Source organism: Balaenoptera physalus, assembly GCF_965194825.1.
Source record: "Balaenoptera physalus genome assembly, chromosome: 4".
NCBI classification, from domain to species: domain Eukaryota; kingdom Metazoa; phylum Chordata; class Mammalia; order Artiodactyla; family Balaenopteridae; genus Balaenoptera; species Balaenoptera physalus.
Window position 1 is genome coordinate 6839145 of NC_138891.1, and position 15383 is coordinate 6854527.

Genomic DNA, 15383 nt, shown 5'->3' on the forward strand with positions numbered 1-15383 from the left:
ACAAGGGAGCAGGGTACTCCCAGTTCACGCCGCGTCGATGAGAGACAAGAGCGTGAAGATATTTGGGTTGCATCCATTGGAACCGGAGAGAGGTGGCCAAGCTGCTGGCGGGGCTCTGTTATGCTTAAAATGCTGGAAAGTCATATTTGCTGGAAAAGTTAAATCAGGGACAGGGCTGTCCCACAGCAAAATCACACAGATGGGAAATGTAGGCAGTAAAACTGTGAATCCAACATTTATTAAGCACCAGAAAAAAAAAGGCACTTGTATACTTGTTCGTACCTCACCTTGTGTGAGAAAGCGATTTTTTTTTTTTTTTTTTTTTGGCCGTGCCACATGGCACGGGTGAGATCTTAGCTCCCCAACCAGGGATCGAACCCACGCCCCCTGCAGTGGAAGCTCGGAGTCTTAACCACTGGACTGCCAGAGAAGTCTCGAGAAAGGGATTTATTATTCCCATTATTCAGAAGAGAAAGCTGAGGCTCTAAGATGTTAAGACACTTGCCCGAGCTTATTCAGTCTACCCTGCAGAAGGACTAAGTGTGTTCAGGCAGATAACTGGTCCTGTGGTTGTGTGTGTGTCAGGGGGAGGGAGGGAGGGTGTCCTCACTCTGTTTTACTACCTCTCTGTTCCAGGCTGGACAAAGGCAGAATGTTCAAAGGTCAAGAATCAAAACCATAATGAGATACAACTTCACACCTACGAGGACGGCTTTAATCAAAAGAGCAGGTAAGGGGACTTCCCTGGTGGCGCAGTGGTTAAGACTCTGTTCTCCCAATGCAGGGGACCTGGGTTCAATCCTTGGTCAGGGAACTAGAGTTCTCATGCCGCAACTAAGGAGCCCGCCTGCTGCAACTAAGGAGTCCTTGAGCCACAAGTAAGGAGACTGCCTGCTGCAACTAAGACCCAGCACAACAAAATTAAAAAAAAAAAAGAGCAGGTAATAAATTTTGTCAAGGATATGAGAAAGTAGGAATCCTCACACATTGTTGGAGGGGATTGTAACACAGTGCAGTTGCTTTGGAAGCCGTTTGGCGGTTTCTTAAAAAGTTAAACCAATAGAAAACCCCAAAATAAACCCTCACATATATGGTCAAATGATTCTCGACAAGGGTGCCAAGACCATTCAATGGGAAAAGGACAGTCTTTTCGACGAACGATGCTGGAAAAACTGGACATTCACATGCAAAAGAATGAAATTGTTGGACCCTTACCTTACACCATGTACAAAAACTAACTTCAAATGGATCACAGACCTAAACATAAAACCTAAAACTGTAAAACTCTTAGGAGAAAATACAGGGGGGGGAAAGCTGCATGACATTCAATTTGGCAATGACTTCCTGGATATGACACCAAAAGCAAAGGCAACAACAACAAAAAATAGGATTTAACTGGGAATTCTCTGGGGGTCCAGTGGTTAGAACTTGGCACTTCCACCGCAGGCGGCCCGGGTTCGATCCCTGGTTGGGGAAATAAGATCCCGTGAACCGCACAATGCAGCAAAAAAAAAAGAAGGACTTAATCAAAATTTTAAACTTCTGTGCATCAAAAGAACATAATCAACAGACTGAAAAGGAGTCAAATCATAGAGACAGAGAGAATAATGGAGGTCGGCAGGAGATGAGTGGACAGAGCCATGGGGAGTTACTGTTCAGTGGGTACAGAGTTTCAGTTTTGCAGGATGAAATGAATTCTAAGCAGAGACGGTGGTGATGGCTGCACAACATAGTGAATTTCTCTGTGCCGCTGAACTGTGCACTTAAAAATGGTTACGATGATAAATTTCATGTGATGTGTATTCTGCCACAACTTTCAAAAATAATAATCCTTTTAAAGTTAAGCGTAAATTTATCACATGACCCAGCAAACCCACCCATGGGTATCTACCCAACAGAAATGAAAACATCCACAGTAACGTGATTCATACTAGCCAACAAGTGGAAAGAAACCAAAAGTCCATCAACTGGTGAACTGGTTCATACACAAAATGTGGCATATCCATACACTGGAATGTTACTTGGCAGTAAAGAAGAATGAAGTGTTGATACAAGCTACTGCACGGATGAACTTCAAAAACATTATGCTAAGTGTAAGAAGCCAGTCGCAAAAGACCATGTATTGTGCAATTCCATTTATATAAATGTCCAGAAAAGGCAAATGTATAGAGATAGAAAGTCAATTGGTAGTCTGGGGCTGGGGGGTGCAAACAGGGTTGACTGCAAAGGGACACAAGGATCTTTTTTGGGGTAATGGAAACCTGGATTTTGGTGATGACTGTACAACTCAATTTCCTAAAAATCACTGAATTGCATGCTTAAAACCAGAGGAATTTATGGCATGCAAATGATACCTCAATAAAACTGTCTTTTAAAAGGGCAAGAACTTGCTATTAAATTATCACTTCAAATATGAGTCTTCTACGGAGTTTCCCCAAAGCGCGTCCCAAAATTGAGGCTTATTTTCTCAAATACAAATTAAAGAAGCTTAATACGCTACATCAAAAATCATCATCATAATAAAAGACCAGCACATGGGGGTCTCCATCTCTGTCCTTTCAGATAGAAAAAAGCAAAAGAAGTCAGAGCATCTAGGTGGCCACACCTCTGCTGGCAGAATCTGTCCCAGCAAAAGAGAAACAGCAAATGACAGAAATAAGTCATTAAGTAGGCTGCCCTGTTTTTAAAATTAGTGGAGAGTGTGAAACAATTAAAACTTGCTAATAATAAAGCCATGTTGCTGGCGTTCCTTTAGACTCCCTCACCCAACACCTTTGACCTGCTGCCATGCAGCTTTCTGGCCTGTTTACAAATTCATTCGAGCCTCATCAGAATCGAAAATGGATTTCTGTACAGTGACTCTAGTTCCCCTCCTCGAATTCTAGTAGAAAATGTAAGATGCAGCCTCAGGAGGGTGGCGGAGGGGAGACCAACAATTTCTGGAAATTAGTCCAAGGGACTGAGGAGTGAGCCTGGGGCTGGGGAAGGCTGGGGTGAGTGCCTACATTTTCATTGGCCACCATTGCGAGCAGTCTGAATTTTGCTCTTAACTGTGTGCATGCATTCCTTCTGGAAGAAAATTCTTTTAATCCTATTTTAAAACAGCAGCAACACCCAGAGTCTGCTGTATGAGCTGTGATACCAATAAATGTTCTCTTTAGAAGTGAACTGCTGTGGAAGTAGTCTGAATAATGCTCGTGGGATTTGCAGCAGTGCTTCTCAAACTTTACTCCTGAATTACCTAGGCGATCTTGTTAAAACGCAGATTCAGAATCAGTAGGGCCAGGGCGGGGCCCAAGATGCTGCATTTCGAAAAAGTTCCCAGGTGAGGACCACACTTGGAGTAGCAAAGATGCAAAGGAAAAAGATGGTCTCGGGCGTGTGGGTGTTAACACCTCTCTCTTCTCCCTGGATTAACGTGAGCTTTCCATATACAGTTTAAATTTAACGGGCTAAGGAATCCTTTCTGGGACGTGAACACTTTTTCTCTCTTCACTGTGTGATAATCCTTCCAGCTGACACAGCTGCCCACGGACAGCCAGCAGACACCGTAAAGTTACGACTGGAAACCGGGATTCTTAAAATTTGGTGACTTTTAGTACAAGTGAAAAGAATAAAGTGGGAGTGGGGGAGGGAGTCTTCCCTCAGGAGATCAAATGTGCCTGGAATTGAGAGTGAAAACAGAATCAGAAGGGGAGACTAGATAACCGGCGAGGTAATTCAGAGCAGAAGCGTCTCTGAAGACCTTAATTAAGGGTGCCATTTTGGTCTGGAAAGCCACAAGGAACCAGAAAAACAAATATTGAAGAGAGGGGTCAAGGGTACAGAGGAGAAGAGAGTGGTCGAGCCTGAGGAAATGACCCAGGACAAGACAAGCAGGTACGGACACCCTATTCAAACAACATCCTTGCAGGCCCTCCACGAGGCACCAACGTCCAATCAACAGAAAACCTTCAGGAGGAGACCTCTGGGTCTGGAAGAAATCCCTGTGTCTGTGCTGGACTTCAATAAGGAACTGCACTCTTTATGCTAAATAATCAGATTTGACTGAACCCAAGGCCCAGGACCCTCAGGCATGGTCTCAGAAGGTGCTAGAATGACTCCAGTGCTACCAAACGGCCTAGGGGTGGGCCAGACGCTTCCTTATGTCTGAGTCACCTCTCCAGGACCAAAGCGAAACATGCATCACCCTTGGAAGGGCCTCAAGAGGTCCTGAGTGGTACCAGGGCCAAGAAGCTGGTGCCCCGGAACCCTGAAGCCCAGACAATTCCTGGAGTCTTTTCATATACGCACCCTCCATCTCGGACTTCACCGGTGAACCTGCCAAAGCAGTCAGCTCAGCCTCCAACGCAGTGGGAAGATTCCTCAAATTGCTTGGCTGGCACTGAGCAGCCCGGGCAACCAGCTGACTGACAGAATGTCTCACTCCTCAGCCTGCTGTCTTGACACCAAATCAATCAGGACGAGCAAAATAAACAGTGCCATATACGCTGCATCCTGGGCCGGCTCACGCTCTTAGAGTATCAGCCAGTATCTGGGCTGATGACTCGCAAGTCCCCTTAACCAGCACAACCTGCAGAGCAGAGCGTCCAGCCCACGTTCCCAACTGCCCACACCTGGCATCTCGGCCCAGGTTTTACTTGAAGGCTTGCCCCCAACTCCAACACCCCCTTTTCAACGATGCTATTCCCTACACTGGCATTAGGCTGTTCTCCCAGCTCCTGAATGCGATACATCTGCATTCAAGGCCCTCACCCAAGGCCACCTGATTCTCCTTTCAAAGTCTTTGCCAGATTTATACCTTCTCCTTTCTCACTGCCAAGGCCCTAGGTCAGGCCCTTACTAGCCAGTTAGAAGGACCAGCCTCCTCCCCACCTTCAATCTCTTCCCACTCCCACCCTCCATATAACACCTACTGCACACATGGCTCTACTCTAAAATGCCATTGAATAATGTCAAACACTTGTCTGATACTTCCCAAGGCAATTTTCGCCTACATCATCATTCCCCACCCAATAGCCCCGTAGGAAGGGCCAGTGATTCAGTCCTTAGAGAAGGGTGTGGCTTTGCATTCACCCAGCTGGCAGAGGAGCAAAGACCAAAACCTAGACCTCCTTGCTCTAAAATATCTCATGTCTCCTCTGTCTCAAAGTGCAAAGACTCACTATTAGTAAGTGGATTCAGTTTGACTTTTTCTACTTGAAATTCAAGACCTTCTATCAACTGTTTTTTTCTTTACCCAGTGGATCCTATTTCCCACGATTTCCATTTACTCGTTTTTCCTTTTTCCCCAGTTGGGCTAGTTGCTTTAAGATCAATAATTATTACTTAGCACTGCTTTTTTGTTTGTTTTTTTTTTTAAGTACAGTTGACTTACAATACTGTGTTAGTTTCAGGTGTACAGAAAAGTAATTCAGTTATACATATATATGTATATATCTATAGTCTTTTTTTCTATTCTTTTCCACTATAGGTTATCACAAGATATTGAATATAGTTCCCTGTGCTATACAATAGGTCCTTGTTGTTCATCTATTTTATATATAGTATTGTGTATATGTTGAAACCATACTCACAGCTTATCCCTCCCCCTGCCTTGGTAACCATAAGTTTGTTTTCTATGTCTGTGAGTTTGTTTTGTAAATAAGTTCACGTGTACTATTTTTTAGATTCCACATATAAGTGATATCATATGATATTTGTCTTTGTCTGACTTACTTCACTTAGTATGACAATCTCTAGGTCCATCCATGTTGCTGCAAATGGCATTATTTCATTCTTTTTTATGGCTGAGTAATATTCCATTGTATAATGTACCACATCTTCTTTATCCATTCCTCTGTTGATGGACACTTAGGTTTACTCAGCATTGCTTTTAACTATAATAGTAGATACCATTTGCTGAGCATTTAGAATGTTCCAGATATTGGGCTTCCCTGGTGGCACAGTGGTTAAGAATCCGCCTGCTAATGCAGGGCACATGGGTTCGAGCCCTGATCTGGGAAGATCTCACGTGCCACAGAGCAACTTAGCCCGTGCGCCACAACTACTGAGCCTGCGCTCTAGAGCCCACGAGCCACAACTACTGAGGCCACGTGCTACAACTACTGAAGCCCGTGCGTCTAGAGTCCGTGCTCCGCAACAAGAGAAGCCACCACGATGAGAAGCCCACGCACCACAACGAAGAGTAGCCCCCACTCGCTGCAACTAGAGAAAGCCCAGGCACAGCAACGAAGACCCAATGCAGCCAAAAATAGATAAAATAAATAAGTTTATTTAAAAAAAGAATGTTCCAGATATTATACACAACTGCTAAATGGATTACCTCACTTTATCATCAAAACAACACTTGACTAAGAGATATATGTCAACACATCCGTGAAAGAATTCTTGACTCTCACCCACCCCAATATGCTTCTCCCACGGTCTCACCCTTTTTTTTTTTTTAAACATCTTTATTGGAGTATAATTGCTTTACAATGTTGTGTTAGTTGCTGCTGTATAGCAAAGTGAATCAGCTATACGTATACATATATCCCCATATTCCCTCCCTCTTGTATCTCCCTCCCACCCTCCCTATCCCACCCCTCTAGGTGGTCACAAATCTTGATAAATGGAACTACCATCCTTTCAGCTGCTCAGGCCAGCAACCCAGACATTACATTCATTTCTGTCTTTTCTTCGCATGCCTCCCACCCACCCTGCCAACAAGTCAAATCCTGTTGCTTCTAAACTCATAACACAGCCCCAAACTGTCTCCTTCTCACCCCTCCACTGCTACCACCCTCATCCAAGCCACCATCCACTTATACCTAGACTGCAATAACTTCAACTGGCCCTCTTTTTCCACTCTTTCTCTTAAACACTTTATTCTTCTCAGAGCAGCCAAAGGAGATGCTTGAAAGTGCAGGTTTTCTCTGAATCTACTGGAAACAGCCCAGATGTCCGTCAACAGGTAGACAGATAAACTGTGGTACATCCGTACCGTGGAGTATTTCTCAGCAATAAAAAGAAATTAACTACTGATGCATGCAACACCATGGATGAATCCCCAAAATCCTAAGCGGAGTGAAAAAAGAATAGTGTGTACTATGTGGTATCATTTATAAGAAATGCTAGAATATCAAAACTAACCTGCGGTGACACAAAGTAGATCAGTGGTTGCTTCTGGGAGGAGAGGGATACGAAGGTCAAGGAGCAGTAGGGGACTTTCTAGGGTGACGAAACTGTTTGGGTCTTGATATGCATTTGTTGAAACTGCTCAGAGGTGGAGATCAGATCATTTCACTGTGTGAAAATTATACTCTGGCAATCTGGCCCCATCTACTTCTTCTTCACCTCATCTATGCTCATCCCACGCCCACCCCCAACCAGCCACGCTGGTCGCCTGGCTGCCCTTGACCCTGCCAAGGCCTCTCGGGGCCCAGGGTCTTTGCACCTCCCTCTCCCCTCACACCCCACGCAGAGCTGGCTTCCTGTCATCATTCTGGCCCAGGACGTGTCCCCTCTTCAGAGAGAGCTTTCCAGGCACACATCTGAAGGAGCTCCCCAGGGGTTCTCATCTATGTCTCTGTTTTCATTCTCTGTGTGTGCGGCACTTACCACTTTCTGTTATTTTCTTGTTTACTGTCTGCTTCTGCTACCAGAAAGCAAGGTCTCCAAGAGCGAGGACACATCGGTCACTGTATCCCCAGCATCTGAATCAACGCCTGACACATTCAAGAACAAGTTGTTGGATGAATGGGAAAAAGTTGACAATAACGCTCTCTCCACTTTACAGCTCTGAAATTGAGGCTTGTGAAGGGTACGGAATCTCCCCACAGTCTCAGAGCAAGATAGCAGCACATCAGGATTCCAACTGGGCCAACCTGTTGCCCAGGTCCGCGTTCTAAACCACTCTGATGCCTTGCTCCCTTCCGCTCTGCTCTCTACTGTTCGCTCCACCTGGGCTGGGCCCCTCACCTCCGCTCCCACCCGCCCCAGCTCGTGACGCTTTCTCTTTGCACGGACTTCATGCCTCATTATTCGCTTCCATTTTTCTTTCCGTTCATGCCTGTCTCCCCAGCGAGATGAGGACTCCTTGTGGCTTGCACGTCCTTTTGTCACTCACCACACACCTAGGACAGAGCCGGGCACAGGCAGCTGGCCACTACACGTTCCCCTGGAGGTGGGTGAGTCAGGTGCTCCTGTGGGCATGTGCAATGTGCAAGTCCTGGCTGCCATGACTCACTTCGCTGTTTCAGAGTACGCTGACCTTGGCTTCCCTGGCATTCTGCCAGCCAGTTTCAACACCAGCTTGTTAGAGCGAATGCAAACAATAGATGGAGCGGCCGCTGCCATCAATCACTAGAGTATTAGTCAGGTATCATCCCTGTACTTCTGGAATCTCCTGTGTACCACAGAAGCCTCGTAGACGGCTGCGCAGGCCCAGGGCACGCGGGGGCTTCTTAGGATGGTGTCGAGTTCATGGAAATATCTCCACACACCTGAGGTCACTGAAGAGATTACAGAAAGCCTCCTCCTAAGGTTAGGTGGTGTGTCAGGCCAAGGGGATCACTAGCGACATCGTTCCCACTTTTTTTCCAAAATCAATGCATTTGTCTCCTGATTAAAAAAAATAAGCCCAGGGCTTCCCTGGTGGCACAGTGGTTAAGAATCCGCCTGCCAATGCAGGGGACACGGGTTCGAGCCCTGGTCCGGGAAGATCCCACATGCTGCGGAGCAACTAAGCGCATGCGCCACAACTACTGAGCCTGTGCTCTAGAGCCCGCAAGCCACAACTACTGAGCCCACGTGCCACAACTACTGAAGCCCGCACGCCTAGAGCCCGTGCTCCAGAACAAGAGAAGCCACCGCAATGAGAAGCCCGTGCACTGCAACAAAGAGTAGCCCCAGCTCGCTGCAACTAGAGAAAACCGGCGCGCAGCAACGAAGGCCCAACACAGACAAAAATTAATTAATTAATTAAAATAATAATAATAATAATAAGCCCTGTGTCTGGGCCTCTGGGTACAAACAGAAGAACAAATTAAAGAAAGCCTGTTGTAGCCTTTAGTTTAAGTGGACAGCAAAGGAACAAAAAATATAAATAATAGTTAGAAAACATACCTTTATAGGCGATCTTTTTAGTTCACTAGCATAATTTAGACTTTTAGAATATACAGTAGGGCCTGTCCAACCGCCCCCCCGTAGGTTTTAACCCGCTGGTCTTACAATATTCACAATCCCCTTGTGCAAATTTCATTTTAATTTGCAGGCGAGGAAATGCAGGTCAGAGAAGTTCACATCATTCACTCAGAGGATTAAAAGTGGGTTTGATTCCTTCTTGCTCTGTCTTGAGCAGAAGTCCAGGCCATCAGACAAGTACCACGTGTCATCAGGTCCCCATGAGCTGAGTATCAGGAGATGCTGTTCCAGCCCCAGCTCAGGGCTGCCCTGCTGCTGACCACATGGCTGTGGGCAAGTTACCAAACCTCCCTGGGCCCCAGTTTCCTTGTCTTTAAAACAAAACTTCCTCTCCTCCAACCTCACAAAGCCTCTGAATATGACCCACTTAGTCAACAAATATGGATTGAACACCCACTGTGTACATGGTCCATGGACCTGGGATACGGAATGAACCAAAGTCCTTGCTTCAGGGAACTTCCATTGTCATAAGGGAAACAGACAAGAAACTATATGTGATTTCCAAGTATTGGCAAATGCAATAAAGGAAAGCAAACCAAGGTAAAATTATAGAGTGATGGGGTACTGCTACTTTGGCAGGGTGGGGGAGTGGTCAGGAGGCATCTCTGAGAAGCTGGCATTTGAGAACAGACCAGAATGAGTTTTAACAACAAGCCACACCAATACCTGGAGAAGAAAAGTGTGCGATGCAGGGGGTACCAGCATGCCAATTAGAAGCCCGAGATGAAAGCAATTCATCATTATAAAGGATTTGATTCTATTTCGACGATAACTAGGTAATGAGTTGTCATAAGGGGTTTGGGCAGGAGCTACCTGAGTGGCAATCTTCCAGAGCAGCCCACGGAAATAAATGTTACATGAATAACTACATGGTACAGGTATAACACCTCCGTGTACATGCACACACAAGTAAAAAAGATGAAACTCCCGTTGTGTTAACTATATCAACTACAGAAAAGATTACTTTACGGTCCATATGATCCCATTAAATAGTAAGCTTATCTTAAATATTTAATACAAGTTTTCAAGGATGGGCTTCTATGGAAAAACTGTAGGCTGTATAGTAATCTGTGTCCCTCACTGCCACTCCTGGGGAGAAGGTGGCCCTTAGTGGCCTCAGCACACAGTTCTGGAGATGGTGTGGGGATAAACCGGAAGGAACATTCTCTGTCCTGCATCTCCATCCCCTAGGTCAATAACAGAGGTGTCAGCACCCACTGGAGCTTTCTGGACCTGTCTCCAGCCAGCCTTCTAGGAACCCCGCCACTGCACCCAACACGTACGACTCTGCGTGGTCTACAGGACACAGTGTATAACTCCAGTCAACTTCCAGAACCAAGGAAGGGTAACAGCAGGACTTAGCATGATACTTACCAGTAAGGGCTCACCAACGCAGACTCCAGGGGAGAAGGAAGGACGCAGGCTGGGCATTCCGCAGCTGTGACATCACAGCCCCCAACATTCTGGCTCTCCTTTCCAATCCTTCTCTATGTCTGCTCGGCCAGTACGCCTCCTGGATTGCCCGTCCACCTTCCTGCCCTCGTGAGATCTTCCCAGTACACCCGGAGATCAAATTCCCATCTTTTCTTTCAAAAGCCTAATTAAAATTCATCTTAGGAAACTGTCCACATCCCATGACTTCCATTCTGGAAATGGTTAGCAATTTTTAACTTGTTTTTTAGCTTAAACACATGTGTCTTGACAAACTAGGGCTATAGGAAACAAGGCACATGCAGCGCACAGACGCCACGTGGAGTGACAGAAGCCAGAGGCAAAGGAGCCCAAACCGTGCGATGCCACTGATGTGAAGCTTCAGAGAGGCAAAGCTGACCTCTGGCAATAAACATCAGAATAAGGGTTACCAGAGGTGGGGAGGGGGCACAAGGGGGCCCCTGGGGTGCTGGAAACACTCTACAGGTGCTTTATCCAGACGGCAGTTGCATAGACACATGCATATGTAAAAATTCATCCCCCAAATCCTCACACATAGTGATGATTTGAGCACTTTAACTGTCTGCATGATAAAAGTTTTTTTTAAAAATGACTCCTCTGGGGCTTCCCTGGTGGCGCAGTGGTTGAGAATCCGCCTGCCAATGCAGGGGACACGGGTTCGAGCCCTGGTCTGGGAAGATCCCACATGCCGCGGAGCGACTAAGCCCAGGAGCCACAACTACTGAGCCTGCGCGTCTGGAGCCTGTGCTCCGCAACGGGAGAGGCCGCAACGGTGAGAGGCCCGCGCACGGCGATGAAGAGTGGCCCCCGCTCGCCGCAACTAGAGAAAGCCCTCGCACAGAAACAAAGACCCAACACAGCCAAAAATAAATATAATTAAAAAAAAAAAAAAGACTCCTCTGGATTGTGCTGAAATACTGCTGTGCGGGAAGTCTTATACAGAGCTATTTGGGGACTTCTAAACACCAAGGACGGGCAATTCCTTACCTCTCTGGCACATCTGGCACCTTCAACAGCCCGAGCAGATAGATATCTGTTTCATCTTCTTTCAGCAGGGAACTCTCTCGGGCCAGCCCAGTGACCATTCTTGATTGTCAGCTTTAAAACCATCAAGGGCATGCATCTGTCTGCCCTGGGCCAGTCATAAAGAACACATTTTGTTTGCTTTATGGCCTGCACGGTTTCAATGAACTAGAAAAGCCTTTGAACATACCTCCCAAGAGGAGTACAATAAACATCAAATGAGAGCAGGAGAATGCCTGCCACAAGTGAAGTCCCCTCTGCAAACCGTTTGGAAGGACAGCATCCTCTCCACCCCATGAGAATGCCTGGGAAGAGGATGCAGAGGGCACGTTGGAAAGAGAGCCTCTGTGGGCAGCTTCCCCCATGAGCCACCCCTGCAGCTGGATGAAGCTGCTGAACCTCTTTGGGTCCCGGTTCCCTGCTAGTAACATGACCTTCCCTGCCTTTCTCTTACCCCAGGTGCGGTGGCAAAACACTAACGACAAAACTGCCGATACCAATGGAAAGTTTTTAAAAATTAAAGAGACATCTGTGGAATGCCTGTGTTCTAAGAACTGTCACATAAGATGATTTCATCTTCACGGTAAATTGATGAAGTGGCACCTCGCCTCCCACTTCACCAATGAGGAAACTGAAAGATAGGCAGTTAAGAGACTGCCCAGGGGTACCCGCCGGCCGGTGGGGTGGGAGGAGTGATCCTCCAGGTTTCGTCCAGGTCGCCAGGTGGTCGGCACGCCTGCAGTTCTACCACAGGTGCTGTGGCAGATTCGAACACTCGAATCGAATCAGATTAGGAGTAGGGAACCACCCAGAGCCAGAAGCCGTCGACAACCGTTCCCAAATAGCTATCTTCCTCTCATGGAGAAACAAACGAACTCCATCAGAAGGCACTGAGCCTTGGAAATCCAAGTCTTATTGACACTGCGCTGAGTATCCAGGTCTTTCATCTGAGAAGCAGATGTTCTGATTGTTCCAAGGTACCTGGCGTGAAACTGTATATTTTACCCTTTTACCCTCAACGTTCCCTATGACGGGTCAGACCTGTGGATTTACAGAATTAAATGGACGCAGAACTAAATCCTGCCTATGTGGACAGGTAACTAGGTTTAGATCTACTGAATGGTAAAAACAAAGAAACAAAACCCCACGAGCACTGCATCACAAAATGCTATACGCAAGCACGCGCTTCCTAAAACAAAACAGTCCTCAGCAGATTTTGTACTGTTTTGCCCTATAAACTACTTTTTTCGGTTACAGAAAACTGCAAACTGCAATCCAAAGGCTTTTTGCAGGCTTGCATTTCCATCTTCCCTGAAAGTTTAGGAGGAAACATAATTCGATTTGGTCATCTTTCTCCCTTTTTGCATGGTGCCTGCCAAATGAAACGTTTCGCCTGTGTGCTTGGCTCCGTGATACCACCTTTTGGAGAAGTTACCACATGTGAAATAATCGTCTGCATTAGATTTATGTGGCTAGAGACTTGAGTTTTTAAAAACATTTAATCTACGCCCCCTCCTGTGTTGTGCTTTGCTGTAACAATACTGATGATCTAAGAGTCTCCAGAAAGATACTTTCAATTGGGTTTCTGTTTGCAAACCAACAATCAACTGATACAAAATATCACCTTAAAAAGTTGCCCACGGTGGGGGGATCTGGGGGGGGCGGGAACCACCACACCTTTGCGGAGGTAGGGGGGTGGGGGGAATGGTAGAGTTATAAAACTGGCCTGTGGTAATGCACGCACAGTTGTACACATTTACTCAAGAGCATCTGACTGCACACTTACAGTTGCTGAGTTTTATGATCTATAAATTATACCACAATAAAGCTGTTTAAAAATATGCCCAGGGATTCCCTGGTGGCACAGTGGTTGAGAATCTGCCTGCCAATGCAGGGGATATGGGTTCGAGGCCTGATCTGGGAAGATCCCACATGCCGCGGAGCAACTAGGCCCATGAGCCACAACTACTGAGCCTGCGCGTCTGGAGCCTGTGCTCCGCAACAAGAGAGGCCGCGATAGTGAGAGGCCCGCGCACCGCGATGAGGAGTGGCCCCCGCTCGCCGCAACTAGAGAAAGCCCTCGCACAGAAACGAAGACCCAACACAGCCATAAATAAATAAATAAAACAAATACTTAAAAAAAAAAAAAAATATGCCCAGGATTCACAAAGCGAGATTTTTCAGGTTTTGAGTGTTATTCAAATTAACATGAAAAGCATTCGTTTCTCCTCCGCTGCAAATGTATTTATGGTATTTGGGGGCAATACGATTTTCTTCCAAGGCAGAGTTTCTCAACTTCGGCACTACTGTCATGGGGACCAGATCATTCTTTGTGTCGGCGGGGCTGTCCTGGGCTGTCCTGTGCATCCGGGGATGTTTAGCAGTATCCCTGGCCTCTGTTCACTAGCCGCCAGCAGCGCTCCCTCACCCCAATTACCATGACCAAAAATGTCTCCAGACCTTGCCAAACATCCCCTGGGGGGCAAAACAGCTCCTGGGTAAGAGCCACTGCTCTAGACACTGAACATTGCAAAAGAAACTTGCTCTCGGGAGGAGTGACTGACAAATACAAATACAGGCGTTCAGGACTCCCCCCTAACGTGAAGGCTGGGTCTAGTGCCCCATTCGCAGCCCCCTGGCCAACGTAGGAAGCTTTTTCTCTTAGGTGGTGCCTCTGCCTGTGCTCGCTGCATAGTCTACAGCCAGTGTCACTTCTAGATTCTAAACCATTATTTGTTAAATGAAGACTAATTTTCTAGTCCTGTGCCTATGTCAGTCTCTAAGTAAGGCACTCAGCCCAGAATCAAAGCAAAGTTCTGCATAACTGCTTTGCAGCCCCTGACTGGGACACTGAGTGCAGCAGCAAGCAATTTCTTTTCTTTTCTTTTCTTTTAATTTTTATTGGAGTGTAGTGAATTTACAATGTTCTGCTGGTTTCCTGCTGTACAGCAAGGTGAATCAGTTATACATAGACACATATCCACTCTTTTTTAGATTCTTTTCCCATACAGGTCATTACAGAGTATTGAGTAGAGTTCCCTGTGCTATACAGTAGGTCCTTATTAGTTATCTATTTTATATATAGTAGAGTGTGTACACATCAATCCCAATCTCCCAATTTATACCTCCCCCCCCCCTTTCCTCCCTGGTAACTATAAGTTTGTTTTCTACCTCTGTAACTCTATTTCCGTTTTAGCACCAGGCAATTTCATTTTGCCAGCATGAACCCAACACGTTTAGGTTCCAGGAACTCTGGGGAACCTTCCACCTTTGAACTTCAAGGTTGAAGTCATGGTCTCCATCTTAGAGATGAAGCAATCCAGGCTCAGAGGAAAACTAAGTGACTTGTGCCCAAGACTATACAAGTGGCAGAGCTGGTATAGGAGACTAAGCCCCATGTTCTTTCTTGGCTCCCAAGTTTACAGGGTATCCCCTACTCTGAGCTGCTGAGAAAACGTAGGGTGCACTAGACACCTGCCGGATGCCTCATACACAGGAGCTCATTTGAAATCCTCACTGTTAGGCTGTGAGGTGAGGGTTATTATTCCTACTTAACAGACAAGGAAATGGAGGCTGAAGTAAAGTCCTTGTCCAAGGTCACACAGCTGGACCTGAAATGTGAACTCAGGTGGCTCTCGGCCACCACTCCCTCCGGCCTCCCCCCATGTAAAAATGGCTTATTTCACTAGGAAGAGTCAGTCATTGGTTTTTGGTTTTTTACT

At 46.4% G+C, this 15383-nt stretch overlaps 1 protein-coding gene across 2 annotated transcripts in view; it reads right to left on the reverse strand.

Annotated features, from left to right (window-relative positions):
* KAT2B (lysine acetyltransferase 2B) overlaps positions 1–15383 on the reverse strand; it is a 103324-nt gene that overhangs the window by 83854 nt on the left and 4087 nt on the right. The gene's annotated exons all lie outside the window — the stretch shown is intronic.